Source organism: Lepisosteus platostomus, chromosome 4, assembly GCF_059453375.1.
Source record: "Lepisosteus platostomus isolate fLepPlt1 chromosome 4, fLepPlt1.hap1, whole genome shotgun sequence".
In the NCBI taxonomy this organism is placed as follows: Eukaryota; Metazoa; Chordata; class Actinopteri; order Semionotiformes; family Lepisosteidae; genus Lepisosteus; species Lepisosteus platostomus.
Window position 1 is genome coordinate 70,588,355 of NC_142614.1, and position 19,041 is coordinate 70,607,395.

At 43.7% G+C, this 19,041-nt stretch overlaps 12 non-coding genes across 12 annotated transcripts; all 12 read left to right on the top strand.

The window, feature by feature from the left end:
* The first annotated feature begins 596 nt into the window (after nt 1-596).
* LOC148673734 (5S ribosomal RNA) lies at nt 597-715 on the top strand. Its single transcript, XR_015936229.1, has one exon. It is a non-coding gene; the product is annotated as a 5S ribosomal RNA (ribosomal RNA).
* Nucleotides 716-2,279: 1,564 nt separating this feature from the next.
* LOC148673735 (5S ribosomal RNA) lies at nt 2,280-2,398 on the top strand. The gene has a single exon (XR_015936269.1). It is a non-coding gene; the product is annotated as a 5S ribosomal RNA (ribosomal RNA).
* Nucleotides 2,399-4,306: 1,908 nt separating this feature from the next.
* Nucleotides 4,307-4,425, top strand: LOC148673736 (5S ribosomal RNA). Its single transcript, XR_015936230.1, has one exon. It is a non-coding gene; the product is annotated as a 5S ribosomal RNA (ribosomal RNA).
* Nucleotides 4,426-5,989: 1,564 nt separating this feature from the next.
* Nucleotides 5,990-6,108, top strand: LOC148673737 (5S ribosomal RNA). Its single transcript, XR_015936240.1, has one exon. It is a non-coding gene; the product is annotated as a 5S ribosomal RNA (ribosomal RNA).
* Nucleotides 6,109-7,527: 1,419 nt separating this feature from the next.
* Nucleotides 7,528-7,646, top strand: LOC148673738 (5S ribosomal RNA). The gene has a single exon (XR_015936247.1). It is a non-coding gene; the product is annotated as a 5S ribosomal RNA (ribosomal RNA).
* A 1,402-nt stretch (nt 7,647-9,048) lies between these two features.
* Nucleotides 9,049-9,167, top strand: LOC148673739 (5S ribosomal RNA). Its single transcript, XR_015936248.1, has one exon. It is a non-coding gene; the product is annotated as a 5S ribosomal RNA (ribosomal RNA).
* Nucleotides 9,168-10,586: 1,419 nt separating this feature from the next.
* Nucleotides 10,587-10,705, top strand: LOC148673740 (5S ribosomal RNA). The gene has a single exon (XR_015936249.1). It is a non-coding gene; the product is annotated as a 5S ribosomal RNA (ribosomal RNA).
* Nucleotides 10,706-12,267: 1,562 nt separating this feature from the next.
* On the top strand, nt 12,268-12,386 carry LOC148673741 (5S ribosomal RNA). Its single transcript, XR_015936250.1, has one exon. It is a non-coding gene; the product is annotated as a 5S ribosomal RNA (ribosomal RNA).
* A 1,422-nt stretch (nt 12,387-13,808) lies between these two features.
* LOC148673742 (5S ribosomal RNA) lies at nt 13,809-13,927 on the top strand. The gene has a single exon (XR_015936267.1). It is a non-coding gene; the product is annotated as a 5S ribosomal RNA (ribosomal RNA).
* A 1,562-nt stretch (nt 13,928-15,489) lies between these two features.
* LOC148673743 (5S ribosomal RNA) lies at nt 15,490-15,608 on the top strand. Its single transcript, XR_015936251.1, has one exon. It is a non-coding gene; the product is annotated as a 5S ribosomal RNA (ribosomal RNA).
* Nucleotides 15,609-17,028: 1,420 nt separating this feature from the next.
* Nucleotides 17,029-17,147, top strand: LOC148673744 (5S ribosomal RNA). The gene has a single exon (XR_015936268.1). It is a non-coding gene; the product is annotated as a 5S ribosomal RNA (ribosomal RNA).
* Nucleotides 17,148-18,701: 1,554 nt separating this feature from the next.
* Nucleotides 18,702-18,820, top strand: LOC148673745 (5S ribosomal RNA). The gene has a single exon (XR_015936263.1). It is a non-coding gene; the product is annotated as a 5S ribosomal RNA (ribosomal RNA).
* Nucleotides 18,821-19,041: the final 221 nt, after the last annotated feature.

Below are 19,041 nucleotides of genomic sequence, written 5' to 3' on the forward strand. Positions count from 1 at the left end.
TTCCTTTCGTCTTGCGCTCATTTCTCACACCTGAAGACGCCAAACGTTTCAATTTAATTCTTTCTACTTTTAAGCGTGGAATTAGCCTCTACTTGGTCCTTTGCCTCTCGTTTGATGATAGAGCTCGAATCATTTTCTCTGAAAGCCGACCACCTGCAACTGAGAATTAATAGCTTACTAGAAACTTTATCAAAAGCTGACATTTTATTTTCGGATGGTATCTATTGCCGTTGCTTGTTCAGAGAAATTGAAGACGTTAAGCAAGACGTACCTTAACTAAATCCATGCCGCCTGTCCACTCGAATCCTATTGCCTCACAGATCAGGCTCTATTTTAGTTGTAATTTCCATTTCCAAACCTTCCATGAAAGACGTTAGACATACAGCTGCATAATTGCTTGGTTCAGTTGTATCAGCTGTTCTTTTTTCTATTTAAGCCAGAGTGAAATAGTGAAGGGAAAGAGAGCAGGGATGAAGGCAGTGAAGAGAGAGAAAGGGGGAAGGAGAGAAAAAAACGCAAAGGAAAAAAAGCCGCGTCGTAAAAGAAGTGAAGGAGCGGTCCTCTCTATAAGAAGGGCGCCAGTGAGCTCTGCTCTCGCTTACGGCCACACCACCCTGAACACGCCCGATCTCGTCTGATCTCGGAAGCTAAGCAGGGTCGGGCCTGGTCAGTACTTGGATGGGAGACCGCCTGGGAATACCAGGTGCTGTAAGCTTTTACCAGCAGGAGGCGCTCTCTCATCCCCCTGTCCACACGTGCAGTCAGTGCGGCTCTGTCGTCTCCTTCTCTGTCAGCTGTGGGGAGACGCGGGTGCTTGTGTATTGACGTGAGCGTGTTTTATTCTCATCATCAACCTTATATACCGTAGCCTGGCAAAGAATAATCAGCACAGGACACAAATATATTTCTGGGGTTCTTTATTTCTAGGTGAGTATGTGGTCTGATCTGTTCTTAGTTAAAAAACAAAACAAAAATGACATATAATGATATTTTTATCTACCCAAAATACGGTAGTGGCTCTGTCACGCAGCGCGTGCAGAAATAGGCCCTCACTGAGACCTGTATCACGGCAATGATCAGTATAAGACTTACAATCGCATACACTTAACAAACGGTGCTAAACATAAGTCTCCGTAAAGAATGAAGGAACAGAAAATACAAGGAGCATGTGAAACCCATTACTTACAAATCAGTAAACAGATATCCCTACCCCCAGTAGATGTCTAGAAACTGGCTACGGCCTCAGTGCACTCGGTTAAAATCTAATATCCATCTTGCTCGTCTTGTCCCAATCCTATAAAATACCCCTTTATACTCATTTAGGGTGTACATAGGGAAACAACACCGTATTTACCGTTACAACTCTCTGTAGTCATTCGGGTTCTTTTTAACGGTAACTCGCTGCTTCTTAGTCCCCGGAGGAATCTTTGGTGCATTTATTTGTGAGGTGTAGTTTTGTGGAACTGTTTTGGACGGATTTACAGAGTTTTGTTTGCAGGCAGTTAAAGGTTTTTTTTAGATTGAAGGATTTTGATATTTTATTGTATTGTTTAATAGAAAATTTGGAAAAAGAGCATTTATTTATAGTCAATTTATTAATCATTCTTGGTAAATTTCACATCCATAAATCCAAATGGTCCAATAATACTCCCCTTGTTAGTACTTTTAAGGTGGAGCTGAAACACTATTTAAATTCTATTAAAAATGTGAGAATAAAGCACGGAAAACGTATAATATATGTAAAAAATACAATTGAATCATATAACTTACTTATTACCTCTGGCGGTTAATTGTTTATTTTTCTGTTTGTTCTCTTGTACCCATTTTGATCCTCCGGTTGTATTTGTATTTGTAAATTCTTTATACGTTTAATAAAAAAATATTTTCAAAAAACAACATATATAGTCGCCAGTTTGACAAGTCCGCAGAGGATCGAGTAAAGGTTTATTTATCGCCAGCTGGAAGAAGAAAGACCCAGCGCTTCGGCTGGCGTTGTGGGAGTCGCGCTTTTCCGAAGTGTATCGAGGTCGTTTTCCACAGAGCTCAGATGTCAAAGCACAGCGGCAGCTCTCCAGCGATCAGCGGTCCTCTATAGCGCCCTTCCTCCCGCAGCTCCGTCCTCATTGGAAGGAAGAAAGAGTGAAATTAAAGAGCGGGGACGAGGGCAGTGAAGAGAGAAAGGGGGATGGAGAAAAAACGCAAAGGAAAAAAAGCAGCTTCGTAAAACAAGTGAGGGAGCGGTGCTCTCTATAAGAAGGGCGCCAGTGAGCTCTGCTCTCGCTTACGGCCACACCACCCTGAACACGCCCGATCTCGTCTGATCTCGGAAACTAAGCAGGGTCGGGCCTGGTCAGTACTTGGATGGGAGACCGCCTGGGAATACCGGGTGCTGTAAGCTTTTACCAGCAGGAGGCGCTCTCTCATCCCCCTGTCCACACGTGCAGTCAGTGCGGCGCTGTCGTCTCCTTCTCTGTCAGCTGTGGGGAGACGCGGGTGCTTGTGTATTGGCGTGAGCGTGTTTTATTCTCATCATCAACCTTATATACTGTATATGTTTATTACAAGTTTTACAAGTCCGCAAAGGATCGAGTAAAGGTTTATCTATCGCCAGCTGAAAAGAGACCCAGCCGAAGCGGCTGTGGAGACTTGTTCGGCTGGCGTTCTGGGGGGAGTTGTATCGAGGTCGTTTTTCTTCTCTTCAGTCGTTTTGTTTTCACCAAAGATGTATATTTACCTGGCAGAGAATTTCGTGGTGTTGAAAAGATGCCCACTCGGAGAGAGTTGTGTGTGTGCGCCTTTAGAATGACCTGCATTGCTAGAAATAATAAGAACAACATAACACGAGGGGAGGAGGCAGTACAGGAAGTGTGCTGTGTTACATCTGCGAGTAATGCAGCTTTAGGTGCCTTGGTTGTGTGTTGCTTCTGCAGTAAGCATAGGCAATATCTAACTCAGTTCTGGCCTTCGCTTAGGTTAAGCATTGTTTCGTCAGTATTAACTTTACGTTTCTCAACACTAAATGTAGTGTTTAAAGTGTTACTACGCAGTATGGATGTTTTTTTATCTCTTAAACTCCAAAAATCTGTGCTGTATATTCTAAAAAAATACTATTGGCAACAAATTCAAAAGCCTGCTTTTGAAAGGACAATGCCTATTTATTAAGCGTCTAATTGTAGTTAAACAGGCCGGACCCTACACCAGCCTGAGCCGTTATCGGAGTAGGTTTCTTTCGTCTTGCGCTCATTTCTCACGCCTGAAGACGCCAAACGTTTCAATTTTAATTCTTTCTACTTTTAAGCGTGGAATTAACCTCTACTTGGTCCTTTGCCTCTCTCGTGATGATAGAGCTCGAATCATTTTCTCTGAAAGCCGACCACCTGCAACTTGTCACGACTATAGTCCCCCCTCCTTAAGGGTGCTCCAGCCCTTTCACTAAAGACTTCATTCTCTGCACCTGTTTCCCATTCCCTGCCCACCTTAAAAGCCAGGCGCTGACGCTCTTCCGGGCTCTGCATCTGATTTCCATATCGTGCGAGTCCGGGACCAGGAAGCGCCTGGTCCCGTTAAGGTTTTAACCTCCGTTCCCGTTCCTGTTTCCCGTCCGCCGGTTCCGACCCGGCCTTCGTGGTTTTTAATTCCGAGTTCTGATGGATCTCCTGGTTTTGGACTTACCTTCGTGTTTTGGATACTCTATGGATTATTCTTTGGGATTGTTCGCCTCGGCCACACCTCCCCCGTGCACCAGCGCACCTTGGACACGCCCCCCTGTCTTCAGCCCTGTTTTCCTGCATGACGTTTCCCCAGTGTTCCCCCACTTCGTCGGATTGTGTCGTCCGCATAGGGTCCGGAAAGAACTGTTCGTTACACAACTGAGAATTAATAGCTTACTAGAAACTTTATCAAAAGCTGACATTTTATTCTCGGATGGTATCTATTGCCGTTGCTTGTTCAGAGAAATTGAAGACGTTAAGCAAGACCTACCTTGCCTAAATCAATGCCGCCTGTCCACTAGAATCCTATTGCCTCACAGATCAGGCTCTATTTTAGTTGTAATTTCCATTTCCAAACCTTCCATGAAAGACGTTAGACATAGAGCTGCATAATTGCTTGGTTCAGTTGTATCAGCTGTTCTTTTTTCTATTTAAGCAAGAGTGAAACAGTGAAGGGAAAGAGAGCAGGGATGAAGGCAGTGAAGAGAGAGAAAGGGGGAAGGAGAGAAAAAAACGCAAAGGAAAAAAAGCAGCGTCGTAAAAGAAGTGAAGGAGCAGTGCTCTCTATAAGAAGGGCGCCAGTGAGCTCTGCTCTCGCTTACGGCCACACCACCCTGAACACGCCCGATCTCGTCTGATCTCGGAAGCTAAGCAGGGTCGGGCCTGGTCAGTACTTGGATGGGAGACCGCCTGGGAATACCAGGTGCTGTAAGCTTTTACCAGCAGGAGGCGCGCTCTCTCATCCCCCTGTTCACACGTGCAGTCAGTGCGGCTCTGTCGTCTCCTTCTCTGTCAGCTGTGGGGAGACGCGGGTGCTTGTGTATTGACGTGAGCGTGTTTTATTCTCATCATCAACCTTATATACTGTAGCCTGGCAAAGAATAATCAGCACAGGACACAAATATATTTCTGGGGTTCTTTATTTCTAGGTGAGTATGTGGTCTGATCTGTTCTTAGTTAAAAAAAAACAAAAATGACATATAATGATATTTTTATCTACCCAAAATACGGTAGTGGCTCTGTCACGCAGCGCGTGCAGAAATAGGCCCTCACTGAGACCTGTATCACGGCAATGATCAGTATAAGACTTTCAATCGCATACACTTAACAAACGGTGCTAAACATAAGTCTCCGTAAAGAATGAAGGAACAGAAAATACAAGGAGCATGTGAAACCCATTACTTACAAATCAGTAAACAGATATCCCTACCCCCAGTAGATGTCTAGAAACTGGCTACGGCCTCAGTGCACTCGGTTAAAATCTAATATCCATCTTGCTCGTCTTGTCCCAATCCTATAAAATACCCCTTTATACTCATTTAGGGTGTACATAGGGAAACAACACCGTATTTACCGTTACAACTCTCTGTAGTCATTCGGGTTCTTTTTAACGGTAACTCGCTGCTTCTTAGTCCCCGGAGGAATCTTTGGTGCATTTATTTGTGAGGTGTAGTTTTGTGGAACTGTTTTGGACGGATTTACAGAGTTTTGTTTGCAGGCAGTTAAAGGTTTTTTTTAGATTGAAGGATTTTGATATTTTATTGTATTGTTTAATAGAAAATTTGGAAAAAGAGCATTTATTTATAGTCAATTTATTAATCATTCTTGGTAAATTTCACATCCATAAATCCAAATGGTCCAATAATACTCCCCTTGTTAGTACTTTTAAGGTGGAGCTGAAACACTATTTAAATTCTATTAAAAATGTGAGAATAAAGCACGGAAAACGTATAATATATGTAAAAAATACAATTGAATCATATAACTTACTTATTACCTCTGGCGGTTAATTGTTTATTTTTCTGTTTGTTCTCTTGTACCCATTTTGATCCTCCGGTTGTATTTGTATTTGTAAATTCTTTATACGTTTAATAAAAAAATATTTTCAAAAAACAACATATATAGTCGCCAGTTTGACAAGTCCGCAGAGGATCGAGTAAAGGTTTATTTATCGCCAGCTGGAAGAAAAAAGACCCAGCGCTTCGGCTGGCGTTGTGGGAGTCGCGCTTTTCCGAAGTGTATCGAGGTCGTTTTCCACAGAGCTCAGATGTCAAAGCACAGCGGCAGCTCTCCAGCGATCAGCGGTCCTCTATAGCGCCCTTCCTCCCGCAGCTCCGTCCTCATCGGAAGGAAGAAAGAGTGAAATTAAAGAGCGGGGACGAGGGCAGTGAAGAGAGAAAGGGGGATGGAGAAAAAACGCAAAGGAAAAAAAGCCGCGTCGTAAAACAAGTGAGGGAGCGGTGCTCTCTATAAGAAGGGCGCCAGTGAGCCTTGCTCTCGCTTACGGCCACACCACCCTGAACACGCCCGATCTCGTCTGATCTCGGAAGCTAAGCAGGGTCGGGCCTGGTCAGTACTTGGATGGGAGACCGCCTGGGAATACCAGGTGCTGTAAGCTTTTACCAGCAGGAGGCGCTCTCTCATCCCCCTGTCCACACGTGCAGTCAGTGCGGCTCTGTCGTCTCCTTCTCTGTCAGCTGTGGGGAGACGCGGGTGCTTGTGTATTGGCGTGAGCGTGTTTTATTCTCATCATCAACCTTATATACTGTATATGTTTATTACAAGTTTTACAAGTCCGCAAAGGATCGAGTAAAGGTTTATCTATCGCCAGCTGAAAAGAGACCCAGCCGAAGCGGCTGTGGAGACTTGTTCGGCTGGCGTTCTGGGGGGAGTTGTATCGAGGTCGTTTTTCTTCTCTTCAGTCGTTTTGTTTTCACCAAAGATGTATATTTACCTGGCAGAGAATTTCGTGGTGTTGAAAAGATGCCCACTCGGAGAGAGTTGTGTGTGTGCGCCTTTAGAATGACCTGCATTGCTAGAAATAATAAGAACAACATAACACGAGGGGAGGAGGCAGTACAGGAAGTGTGCTGTGTTACATCTGCGAGTAATGCAGCTTTAGGTGCCTTGGTTGTGTGTTGCTTCTGCAGTAAGCATAGGCAATATCGAACTCAGTTCTGGCCTTCGCTTAGGTTAAGCATTGTTTCGTCAGTATTAACTTTACGTTTCTCAACACTAAATGTAGTGTTTGAAGTGTTACTACGCAGTATGGATGTTTTTTGATCTCTTAAACTCCAAAAATCTGTGCTGTATATTCTAAAAAATACTATTGGCAACAAATTCAAAAGCCTGCTTTTGAAAGGACAATGCCTATTTATGTATCGTCTAATTGTAGTTAAACAGGCCGGACCCTACACCAGCCTGAGCCGTTATCGGAGTAGGTTCCTTTCGTCTTGCGCTCATTTCTCACACCTGAAGACGCCAAACGTTTCAATTTAATTCTTTCTACTTTTAAGCGTGGAATTAGCCTCTACTTGGTCCTTTGCCTCTCTCGTGATGATAGAGCTCGAATCATTTTCTCTGAAAGCCGACCACCTGCAACTGAGAATTAATAGCTTACTAGAAACTTTATCAAAAGCTGACATTTTATTTTCGGATGGTATCTATTGCCGTTGCTTGTTCAGAGAAATTGAAGACGTTAAACAAGACCTACCTTAACTAAATCCATGCCGCCTGTCCACTCGAATCCTATTGCCTCACAGATCAGGCTCTATTTTAGTTGTAATTTCCATTTCCAAACCTTCCATGAAAGACGTTAGACATACAGCTGCATAATTGCTTGGTTCGGTTGTATCAGCTGTTCTTTTTTCTATTTAAGCCAGAGTGAAAAAGTGAAGGGAAAGAGAGCAGGGATGAAGGCAGTGAAGAGAGAGAAAGGGGGAAGGAGAGAAAAAACGCAAAGGAAAAAAAGCCGCGTCGTAAAACAAGTGAGGGAGCGGTGCTCTCTATAAGAAGGGCGCCAGTGAGCTCTGCTCTCGCTTACGGCCACACCACCCTGAACACGCCCGATCTCGTCTGATCTCGGAAGCTAAGCAGGGTCGGGCCTGGTCAGTACTTGGATGGGAGACCGCCTGGGAATACCAGGTGCTGTAAGCTTTTACCAGCAGGAGGCGCTCTCTCATCCCCCTGTCCACACGTGCAGTGCAGCTTTTTCGTCTCTCTGTCAGCTGTGGGGAGACGCGGGTGCTTGTGTATTGGCGTGAGCGTGTTTTATTCTCATCATCAACCTTATATACTGTATATGTTTATTACAAGTTTTAAAAGTCCGCAAAGGATCGAGTAAAGGTTTATCTATCGCCAGCTGAAAAGAGACCCAGTCGAAGCGGCTGTGGAGACTTGTTCGGCTGGCGTTCTGTATCGAGGTCGTTTTTCTTCTCTTCAGTCGTTTTGTTTTCACCAAAGATGTATATTTACCTGGCAGAGAATTTCGTGGTGTTGAAAAGATGCCCACTCGGAGAGAGTTGTGTGTGTGCGCCTTTAGAATGACCTGCATTGCTAGAAATAATAAGAACAACATAACCCGAGGGGAGGAGGCAGTACAGGAAGTGTGCTGTGTTACATCTGCGAGTAATGCAGCTTTAGGTGCCTTGGTTGTGTGTTGCTTCTGCAGTAAGCATAGGCAATATCGAACTCAGTTCTGGCCTTCGCTTAGGTTAAGCATTGTTTCGTCAGTATTAACTTTACGTTTCTCAACACTAAATGTACTGTTTGAAGTGTTACTACGCAGTATGGATGTTTTTTGATCTCTTAAACTCCAAAAATCTGTGCTGTATATTCTAAAAAATACTATTGGCAACAAATTCAAAAGCCTGCTTTTGAAAGGACAATGCCTATTTATGTATCGTCTAATTGTAGTTAAACAGGCCGGACCCTACACCAGCCTGAGCCGTTATCGGAGTAGGTTCCTTTCGTCTTGCGCTCATTTCTCACACCTGAAGACGCCAAACGTTTCAATTTTAATTCTTTCTACTTTTAAGCGTGGAATTAGCCTCTACTTGGTCCTTTGCCTCTCTCGTGATGATAGAGCTCGAATCATTTTCTCTGAAAGCCGACCACCTGCAACTGAGAATTAATAGCTTACTAGAAACTTTATCAAAAGCTGACATTTTATTTTCGGATGGTATCTATTGCCGTTGCTTGTTCAGAGAAATTGAAGACGTTAAACAAGACCTACCTTAACTAAATCCATGCCGCCTGTCCACTCGAATCCTATTGCCTCACAGATCAGGCTCTATTTTAGTTGTAATTTCCATTTCCAAACCTTCCATGAAAGACGTTAGACATACAGCTGCATAATTGCTTGGTTCGGTTGTATCAGCTGTTCTTTTTTCTATTTAAGCCAGAGTGGAAAAGTGAAGGGAAAGAGAGCAGGGATGAAGGCAGTGAAGAGAGAGAAAGGGGGAAGGAGAGAAAAAACGCAAAGGAAAAAAAGCCGCGTCGTAAAACAAGTGAGGGAGCGGTGCTCTCTATAAGAAGGGCGCCAGTGAGCTCTGCTCTCGCTTACGGCCACACCACCCTGAACACGCCCGATCTCGTCTGATCTCGGAAGCTAAGCAGGGTCGGGCCTGGTCAGTACTTGGATGGGAGACCGCCTGGGAATACCAGGTGCTGTAAGCTTTTACCAGCAGGAGGCGCTCTCTCATCCCCCTGTTCACACGTGCAGTCAGTGCGGCGCTGTCGTCTCCTTCTCTGTCAGCTGTGGGGAGACGCGGGTGCTTGTGTATTGGCGTGAGCGTGTTTTATTCTCATCATCAACCTTATATACTGTATATGTTTATTACAAGTTTTACAAGTCCGCAAAGGATCGAGTAAAGGTTTATCTATCGCCAGCTGAAAAGAGACCCAGTCGAAGCGGCTGTGGAGACTTGTTCGGCTGGCGTTCTGGGGGGAGTTGTATCGAGGTCGTTTTTCTTCTCTTCAGTCGTTTTGTTTTTATCAAAGATGTATATTCACCTGGCAAAGAATTTCGTGGTGTTGAAAAGATGCCCACTCGGAGAGAGTTGTGTGTGTGCGCCTTTAGAATGACCTGCATTGCTAGAAATAATAAGAACAACATAACACGAGGGGAGGAGGCAGTACAGGAAGTGTGCTGTGTTACATCTGCGAGTAATGCAGCTTTAGGTGCCTTGGTTGTGTGTTGCTTCTGCAGTAAGCATAGGCAATATCGAACTCAGTTCTGGCCTTCGCTTAGGTTAAGCATTGTTTCGTCAGTATTAACTTTACGTTTCTCAACACTAAATGTAGTGTTTGAAGTGTTACTACGCAGTATGGATGTTTTTTGATCTCTTAAACTCCAAAAATCTGTGGTGTATATTCTAAAAAATACTATTGGCAACAAATTCAAAAGCCTGCTTTTGAAAGGACAATGCCTATTTATGTATCGTCTAATTGTAGTTAAACAGGCCGGACCCTACACCAGCCTGAGCCGTTATCGGAGTAGGTTCCTTTCGTCTTGCGCTCATTTCTCACACCTGAAGACGCCAAACGTTTCAATTTAATTCTTTCTACTTTTAAGCGTGGAATTAGCCTCTACTTGGTCCTTTGCCTCTCTCGTGATGATAGAGCTCGAATCATTTTCTCTGAAAGCCGACCACCTGCAACTGAGAATTAATAGCTTACTAGAAACTTTATCAAAAGCTGACATTTTATTTTCGGATGGTATCTATTGCCGTTGCTTGTTCAGAGAAATTGAAGACGTTAAACAAGACCTACCTTAACTAAATCCATGCCGCCTGTCCACTCGAATCCTATTGCCTCACAGATCAGGCTCTATTTTAGTTGTAATTTCCATTTCCAAACCTTCCATGAAAGACGTTAGACATACAGCTGCATAATTGCTTGGTTCGGTTGTATCAGCTGTTCTTTTTTCTATTTAAGCCAGAGTGAAAAAGTGAAGGGAAAGAGAGCAGGGATGAAGGCAGTGAAGAGAGAGAAAGGGGGAAGGAGAGAAAAAACGCAAAGGAAAAAAAGCCGCGTCGTAAAACAAGTGAGGGAGCGGTGCTCTCTATAAGAAGGGCGCCAGTGAGCTCTGCTCTCGCTTACGGCCACACCACCCTGAACACGCCCGATCTCGTCTGATCTCGGAAGCTAAGCAGGGTCGGGCCTGGTCAGTACTTGGATGGGAGACCGCCTGGGAATACCAGGTGCTGTAAGCTTTTACCAGCAGGAGGCGCTCTCTCATCCCCCTGTCCACACGTGCAGTCAGTGCGGCGCTGTCGTCTCCTTCTCTGTCAGCTGTGGGGAGACGCGGGTGCTTGTGTATTGGCGTGAGCGTGTTTTATTCTCATCATCAACCTTATATACTGTAGCCTGGCAAAGAATAATCAGCACAGGACACAAATATATTTCTGGGGTTCTTTATTTCTAGGTGAGTATGTGGTCTGATCTGTTCTTAGTTAAAAAAAAACAAAAATGACATATAATGATATTTTTATCTACCCAAAATACGGTAGTGGCTCTGTCACGCAGCGCGTGCAGAAATAGGCCCTCACTGAGACCTGTATCACGGCAATGATCAGTATAAGACTTTCAATCGCATACACTTAACAAACGGTGCTAAACATAAGTCTCTGTAAAGAATGAAGGAACAGAAAATACAAGGAGCATGTGAAACCCATTACTTACAAATCAGTGAACAGATATCCCTACCCCCAGTAGATGTCTAGAAACTGGCTACGGGCTCAGTGCACTCGGTTGAAATCTAATATCCATCTTGCTCGTCTTGTCCCAATCCTATAAAATACCCCTTTATACTCATTTAGGGTGTACATAGGGAAACAACACCGTATTTACCGTTACAACTCTCTGTAGTCATTCGGGTTCTTTTTAACGGTAACTCGCTGCTTCTTAGTCCCCAGAGGAATCTTTGGTGAATTTATTTGTGAGGTGTAGTTTTGTGGAACTGTTTTGGACGGATTTACAGAGTTTTGTTTGCAGGCAGTTAAAGGTTTTTTTTAGATTGAAGGATTTTGATATTTTATTGTATTGTTTAATAGAAAATTTGGAAAAAGAGCATTTATTTATAGTCAATTTATTAATCATTCTTGGTAAATTTCACATCCATAAATCCAAATGGTCCAATAATACTCCCCTTGTTAGTACTTTTAAGGTGGAGCTGAAACACTATTTAAATTCTATTAAAAATGTGAGAATAAAGCACGGAAAACGTATAATATATGTAAAAAATACAATTGAATCATATAACTTACTTATTACCTCTGGCGGTTAATTGTTTATTTTTCTGTTTGTTCTCTTGTACCCATTTTGATCCTCCGGTTGTATTTGTATTTGTAAATTCTTTATACGTTTAATAAAAAAATATTTTCAAAAAACAACATATATAGTCGCCAGTTTGACAAGTCCGCAGAGGATCGAGTAAAGGTTTATTTATCGCCAGCTGGAAGAAAAAAGACCCAGCGCTTCGGCTGGCGTTGTGGGAGTCGCGCTTTTCCGAAGTGTATCGAGGTCGTTTTCCACAGAGCTCAGATGTCAAAGCACAGCGGCAGCTCTCCAGCGATCAGCGGTCCTCTATAGCGCCCTTCCTCCCGCAGCTCCGTCCTCATTGGAAGGAAGAAAGAGTGAAATTAAAGAGCGGGGACGAGGGCAGTGAAGAGAGAAAGGGGGATGGAGAAAAAACGCAAAGGAAAAAAAGCAGCTTCGTAAAACAAGTGAGGGAGCGGTGCTCTCTATAAGAAGGGCGCCAGTGAGCCTTGCTCTCGCTTACGGCCACACCACCCTGAACACGCCCGATCTCGTCTGATCTCGGAAGCTAAGCAGGGTCGGGCCTGGTCAGTACTTGGATGGGAGACCGCCTGGGAATACCAGGTGCTGTAAGCTTTTACCAGCAGGAGGCGCTCTCTCATCCCCCTGTCCACACGTGCAGTCAGTGCGGCTCTGTCGTCTCCTTCTCTGTCAGCTGTGGGGAGACGCGGGTGCTTGTGTATTGGCGTGAGCGTGTTTTATTCTCATCATCAACCTTATATACTGTATATGTTTATTACAAGTTTTACAAGTCCGCAAAGGATCGAGTAAAGGTTTATCTATCGCCAGCTGAAAAGAGACCCAGCCGAAGCGGCTGTGGAGACTTGTTCGGCTGGCGTTCTGGGGGGAGTTGTATCGAGGTCGTTTTTCTTCTCTTCAGTCGTTTTGTTTTCACCAAAGATGTATATTTACCTGGCAGAGAATTTCGTGGTGTTGAAAAGATGCCCACTCGGAGAGAGTTGTGTGTGTGCGCCTTTAGAATGATCTGCATTGCTAGAAATAATAAGAACAACATAACACGAGGGGAGGAGGCAGTACAGGAAGTGTGCTGTGTTACCTCTGCGAGTAATGCAGCTTTAGGTGCCTTGGTTGTGTGTTGCTTCTGCAGTAAGCATAGGCAATATCTAACTCAGTTCTGGCCTTCGCTTAGGTTAAGCATTGTTTCGTCAGTATTAACTTTACGTTTCTCAACACTAAATGTAGTGTTTAAAGTGTTACTACGCAGTATGGATGTTTTTTGATCTCTTAAACTCCAAAAATCTGTGCTGTATATTCTAAAAAAATACTATTGGCAACAAATTCAAAAGCCTGCGTTTGAAAGGACAATGCCTATTTATTAAGCGTCTAATTGTAGTTAAACAGGCCGGACCCTACACCAGCCTGAGCCGTTATCGGAGTAGGTTTCTTTCGTCTTGCGCTCATTTCTCACACCTGAAGACGCCAAACGTTTCAATTTTAATTCTTTCTACTTTTAAGCGTGGAATTAACCTCAACTTGGTCCTTTGCCTCTCTCGTGATGATAGAGCTCGAATCATTTTCTCTGAAAGCCGACCACCTGCAACTGAGAATTAATAGCTTACTAGAAACTTTATCAAAAGCTGACATTTTATTCTCGGATGGTATCTATTGCCGTTGCTTGTTCAGAGAAATTGAAGACGTTAAGCAAGACCTACCTTGCCTAAATCAATGCCGCCTGTCCACTCGAATCCTATTGCCTCACAGATCAGGCTCTATTTTAGTTGTAATTTCCATTTCCAAACCTTCCATGAAAGACGTTAGACATAGAGCTGCATAATTGCTTGGTTCAGTTGTATCAGCTGTTCTTTTTTCTATTTAAGCAAGAGTGAAACAGTGAAGGGAAAGAGAGCAGGGATGAAGGCAGTGAAGAGAGAGAAAGGGGGAAGGAGAGAAAAAAACGCAAAGGAAAAAAAGCCGCGTCGTAAAAGAAGTGAGGGAGCGGTGCTCTCTATAAGAAGGGCGCCAGTGAGCCTTGCTCTCGCTTACGGTCACACCACCCTGAACACGCCCGATCTCGTCTGATCTCGGAAGCTAAGCAGGGTCGGGCCTGGTCAGTACTTGGATGGGAGACCGCCTGGGAATACCAGGTGCTGTAAGCTTTTACCAGCAGGAGGCGCTCTCTCATCCCCCTGTCCACACGTGCAGTCAGTGCGGCGCTGTCGTCTCCTTCTCTGTCAGCTGTGGGGAGACGCGGGTGCTTGTGTATTGACGTGAGCGTGTTTTATTCTCATCATCAACCTTATATACTGTAGCCTGGCAAAGAATAATCAGCACAGGACACAAATATATTTCTGGGGTTCTTTATTTCTAGGTGAGTATGTGGTCTGATCTGTTCTTAGTTAAAAAAAAACAAAAATGACATATAATGATATTTTTATCTACCCAAAATACGGTAGTGGCTCTGTCACGCAGCGCGTGCAGAAATAGGCCCTCACTGAGACCTGTATCACGGCAATGATCAGTATAAGACTTACAATCGCATACACTTAACAAACGGTGCTAAACATAAGTCTCCGTAAAGAATGAAGGAACAGAAAATACAAGGAGCATGTGAAACCCATTACTTACAAATCAGTAAACAGATATTCCTACCCCCAGTAGATGTCTAGAAACTGGCTACGGCCTCAGTGCACTCGGTTAAAATCTAATATCCATCTTGCTCGTCTTGTCCCAATCCTATAAAATACCCCTTTATACTCATTTAGGGTGTACATAGGGAAACAACACCGTATTTACCGTTACAACTCTCTGTAGTCATTCGGGTTCTTTTTAACGGTAACTCGCTGCTTCTTAGTCCCCGGAGGAATCTTTGGTGCATTTATTTGTGAGGTGTAGTTTTGTGGAACTGTTTTGGACGGATTTACAGAGTTTTGTTTGCAGGCAGTTAAAGGTTTTTTTTAGATTGAAGGATTTTGATATTTTATTGTATTGTTTAATAGAAAATTTGGAAAAAGAGCATTTATTTATAGTCAATTTATTAATCATTCTTGGTAAACTTCACATCCATAAATCCAAATGGTCCAATAATACTCCCCTTGTTAGTACTTTTAAGGTGGAGCTGAAACACTATTTAAATTCTATTAAAAATGTGAGAATAAAGCACGGAAAACGTATAATATATGTAAAAAATACAATTGAATCATATAACTTACTTATTACCTCTGGCGGTTAATTGTTTATTTTTCTGTTTGTTCTCTTGTACCCATTTTGATCCTCCGGTTGTATTTGTATTTGTAAATTCTTTATACGTTTAATAAAAAAATATTTTCAAAAAACAACATATATAGTCGCCAGTTTGACAAGTCCGCAGAGGATCGAGTAAAGGTTTATTTATCGCCAGCTGGAAGAAAAAAGACCCAGCGCTTCGGCTGGCGTTGTGGGAGTCGCGCTTTTCCGAAGTGTATCGAGGTCGTTTTCCACAGAGCTCAGATGTCAAAGCACAGCGGCAGCTCTCCAGCGATCAGCGGTCCTCTATAGCGCCCTTCCTCCCGCAGCTCCGTCCTCATTGGAAGGAAGAAAGAGTGAAATTAAAGAGCGGGGACGAGGGCAGTGAAGAGAGAAAGGGGGATGGAGAAAAAACGCAAAGGAAAAAAAGCAGCTTCGTAAAACAAGTGAGGGAGCGGTGCTCTCTATAAGAAGGGCGCCAGTGAGCCTTGCTCTCGCTTACGGCCACACCACCCTGAACACGCCCGATCTCGTCTGATCTCGGAAGCTAAGCAGGGTCGGGCCTGGTCAGTACTTGGATGGGAGACCGCCTGGGAATACCAGGTGCTGTAAGCTTTTACCAGCAGGAGGCGCTCTCTCATCCCCCTGTCCACACGTGCAGTCAGTGCGGCTCTGTCGTCTCCTTCTCTGTCAGCTGTGGGGAGACGCGGGTGCTTGTGTATTGGCGTGAGCGTGTTTTATTCTCATCATCAACCTTATATACTGTATATGTTTATTACAAGTTTTACAAGTCCGCAAAGGATCGAGTAAAGGTTTATCTATCGCCAGCTGAAAAGAGACCCAGCCGAAGCGGCTGTGGAGACTTGTTCGGCTGGCGTTCTGGGGGGAGTTGTATCGAGGTCGTTTTTCTTCTCTTCAGTCGTTTTGTTTTCACCAAAGATGTATATTTACCTGGCAGAGAATTTCGTGGTGTTGAAAAGATGCCCACTCGGAGAGAGTTGTGTGTGTGCGCCTTTAGAATGACCTGCATTGCTAGAAATAATAAGAACAACATAACCCGAGGGGAGGAGGCAGTACAGGAAGTGTGCTGTGTTACATCTGCGAGTAATGCAGCTTTAGGTGCCTTGGTTGTGTGTTGCTTCTGCAGTAAGCATAGGCAATATCGAACTCAGTTCTGGCCTTCGCTTAGGTTAAGCATTGTTTCGTCAGTATTAACTTTACGTTTCTCAACACTAAATGTACTGTTTGAAGTGTTACTACGCAGTATGGATGTTTTTTGATCTCTTAAACTCCAAAAATCTGTGCTGTATATTCTAAAAAATACTATTGGCAACAAATTCAAAAGCCTGCTTTTGAAAGGACAATGCCTATTTATGTATCGTCTAATTGTAGTTAAACAGGCCGGACCCTACACCAGCCTGAGCCGTTATCGGAGTAGGTTCCTTTCGTCTTGCGCTCATTTCTCACACCTGAAGACGCCAAACGTTTCAATTTTAATTCTTTCTACTTTTAAGCGTGGAATTAGCCTCTACTTGGTCCTTTGCCTCTCTCGTGATGATAGAGCTCGAATCATTTTCTCTGAAAGCCGACCACCTGCAACTGAGAATTAATAGCTTACTAGAAACTTTATCAAAAGCTGACATTTTATTTTCGGATGGTATCTATTGCCGTTGCTTGTTCAGAGAAATTGAAGACGTTAAACAAGACCTACCTTAACTAAATCCATGCCGCCTGTCCACTCGAATCCTATTGCCTCACAGATCAGGCTCTATTTTAGTTGTAATTTCCATTTCCAAACCTTCCATGAAAGACGTTAGACATACAGCTGCATAATTGCTTGGTTCGGTTGTATCAGCTGTTCTTTTTTCTATTTAAGCCAGAGTGAAAAAGTGAAGGGAAAGAGAGCAGGGATGAAGGCAGTGAAGAGAGAGAAAGGGGGAAGGAGAGAAAAAACGCAAAGGAAAAAAAGCCGCGTCGTAAAACAAGTGAGGGAGCGGTGCTCTCTATAAGAAGGGCGCCAGTGAGCTCTGCTCTCGCTTACGGCCACACCACCCTGAACACGCCCGATCTCGTCTGATCTCGGAAGCTAAGCAGGGTCGGGCCTGGTCAGTACTTGGATGGGAGACCGCCTGGGAATACCAGGTGTTGTAAGCTTTTACCAGCAGGAGGCGCTCTCTCATCCCCCTGTCCACACGTGCAGTGCAGCTTTTTCGTCTCTCTGTCAGCTGTGGGGAGACGCGGGTGCTTGTGTATTGGCGTGAGCGTGTTTTATTCTCATCATCAACCTTATATACTGTAGCCTGGCAAAGAATAATCAGCACAGGACACAAATATATTTCTGGGGTTCTTTATTTCTAGGTGAGTATGTGGTCTGATCTGTTCTTAGTTAAAAAAAAACAAAAATGACATATAATGATATTTTTATCTACCCAAAATACGGTAGTGGCTCTGTAACGCAGCGCGTGCAGAAAGAGGCCCTCACTGAGACCTGTATCACGGCAATGATCAGTATAAGACTTACAATCGCATACACTTAACAAACGGTGCTAAACATAAGTCTCCGTAAAGAATGAAGGAACAGAAAATACAAGGAGCATGTGAAACCCATTACTTACAAATCAGTAAACAGATATCCCTACCCCCAGTAGATGTCTAGAAACTGGCTACGGCCTCAGTGCACTCGGTTAAAATCTAATATCCATCTTGCTCGTCTTGTCCCAATCCTATGAAATACCCCTTTATACTCATTTAGGGTGTACATAGGGAAACAACACCGTATTTACCGTTACAACTCTCTGTAGTCATTCGGGTTCTTTTTAACGGTAACTCGCTGCTTCTTAGTCCCCGGAGGAATCTTTGGTGCATTTATTTGTGAGGTGTAGTTTTGTGGAACTGTTTTGGACGGATTTACAGAGTTTTGTTTGCAGGCAGTTAAAGGTTTTTTTTAGATTGAAGGATTTTGATATTTTATTGTATTGTTTAATAGAAAATTTGGAAAAAGAGCATTTATTTATAGTCAATTTATTAATCATTCTTGGTAAATTTCACATCCATAAATCCAAATGGTCCAATAATACTCCCCTTGTTAGTACTTTTAAGGTGGAGCTGAAACACTATTTAAATTCTATTAAAAATGTGAGAATAAAGCACGGAAAACGTATAATATATGTAAAAAATACAATTGAATCATATAACTTACTTATTACCTCTGGCGGTTAATTGTTTATTTTTCTGTTTGTTCTCTTGTACCCATTTTGATCCTCCGGTTGTATTTGTATTTGTAAATTCTTTATACGTTTAATAAAAAAATATTTTCAAAAAACAACATATATAGTCGCCAGTTTGACAAGTCCGCAGAGGATCGAGTAAAGGTTTATTTATCGCCCGCTGGAAGAAAAAAGACCCAGCGCTTCGGCTGGCGTTGTGGGAGTCGCGCTTTTCCGAAGTGTATCGAGGTCGTTTTCCACAGAGCTCAGATGTCAAAGCACAGCGGCAGCTCTCCAGCGATCAGCGGTCCTCTATAGCGCCCTTCCTCCCGCAGCTCCGTCCTCATCGGAAGGAAGAAAGAGTGAAATTAAAGAGCGGGGACGAGGGCAGTGAAGAGAGAAAGGGGGATGGAGAAAAAACGCAAAGGAAAAAAAGCAGCTTCGTAAAACAAGTGAGGGAGCGGTGCTCTCTATAAGAAGGGCGCCAGTGAGCTCTGCTCTCGCTTACGGCCACACCACCCTGAACACGCCCGATCTCGTCTGATCTCGGAAGCTAAGCAGGGTCGGGCCTGGTCAGTACTTGGATGGGAGACCGCCTGGGAATACCGGGTGCTGTAAGCTTTTACCAGCAGGAGGCGCTCTCTCATCCCCCTGTCCACACGTGCAGTCAGTGCGGCTCTGTCGTCTCCTTCTCTGTCAGCTGTGGGGAGACGTGGGTGCTTGTGTATTGGCGTGAGCGTGTTTTATTCTCATCATCAACCTTATATACTGTATACGTCGCCAGTTTTACAAGTCCGCAAAGGATCGAGTAAAGGTTTATCTATCGCCAGCTGAAAAGAGAC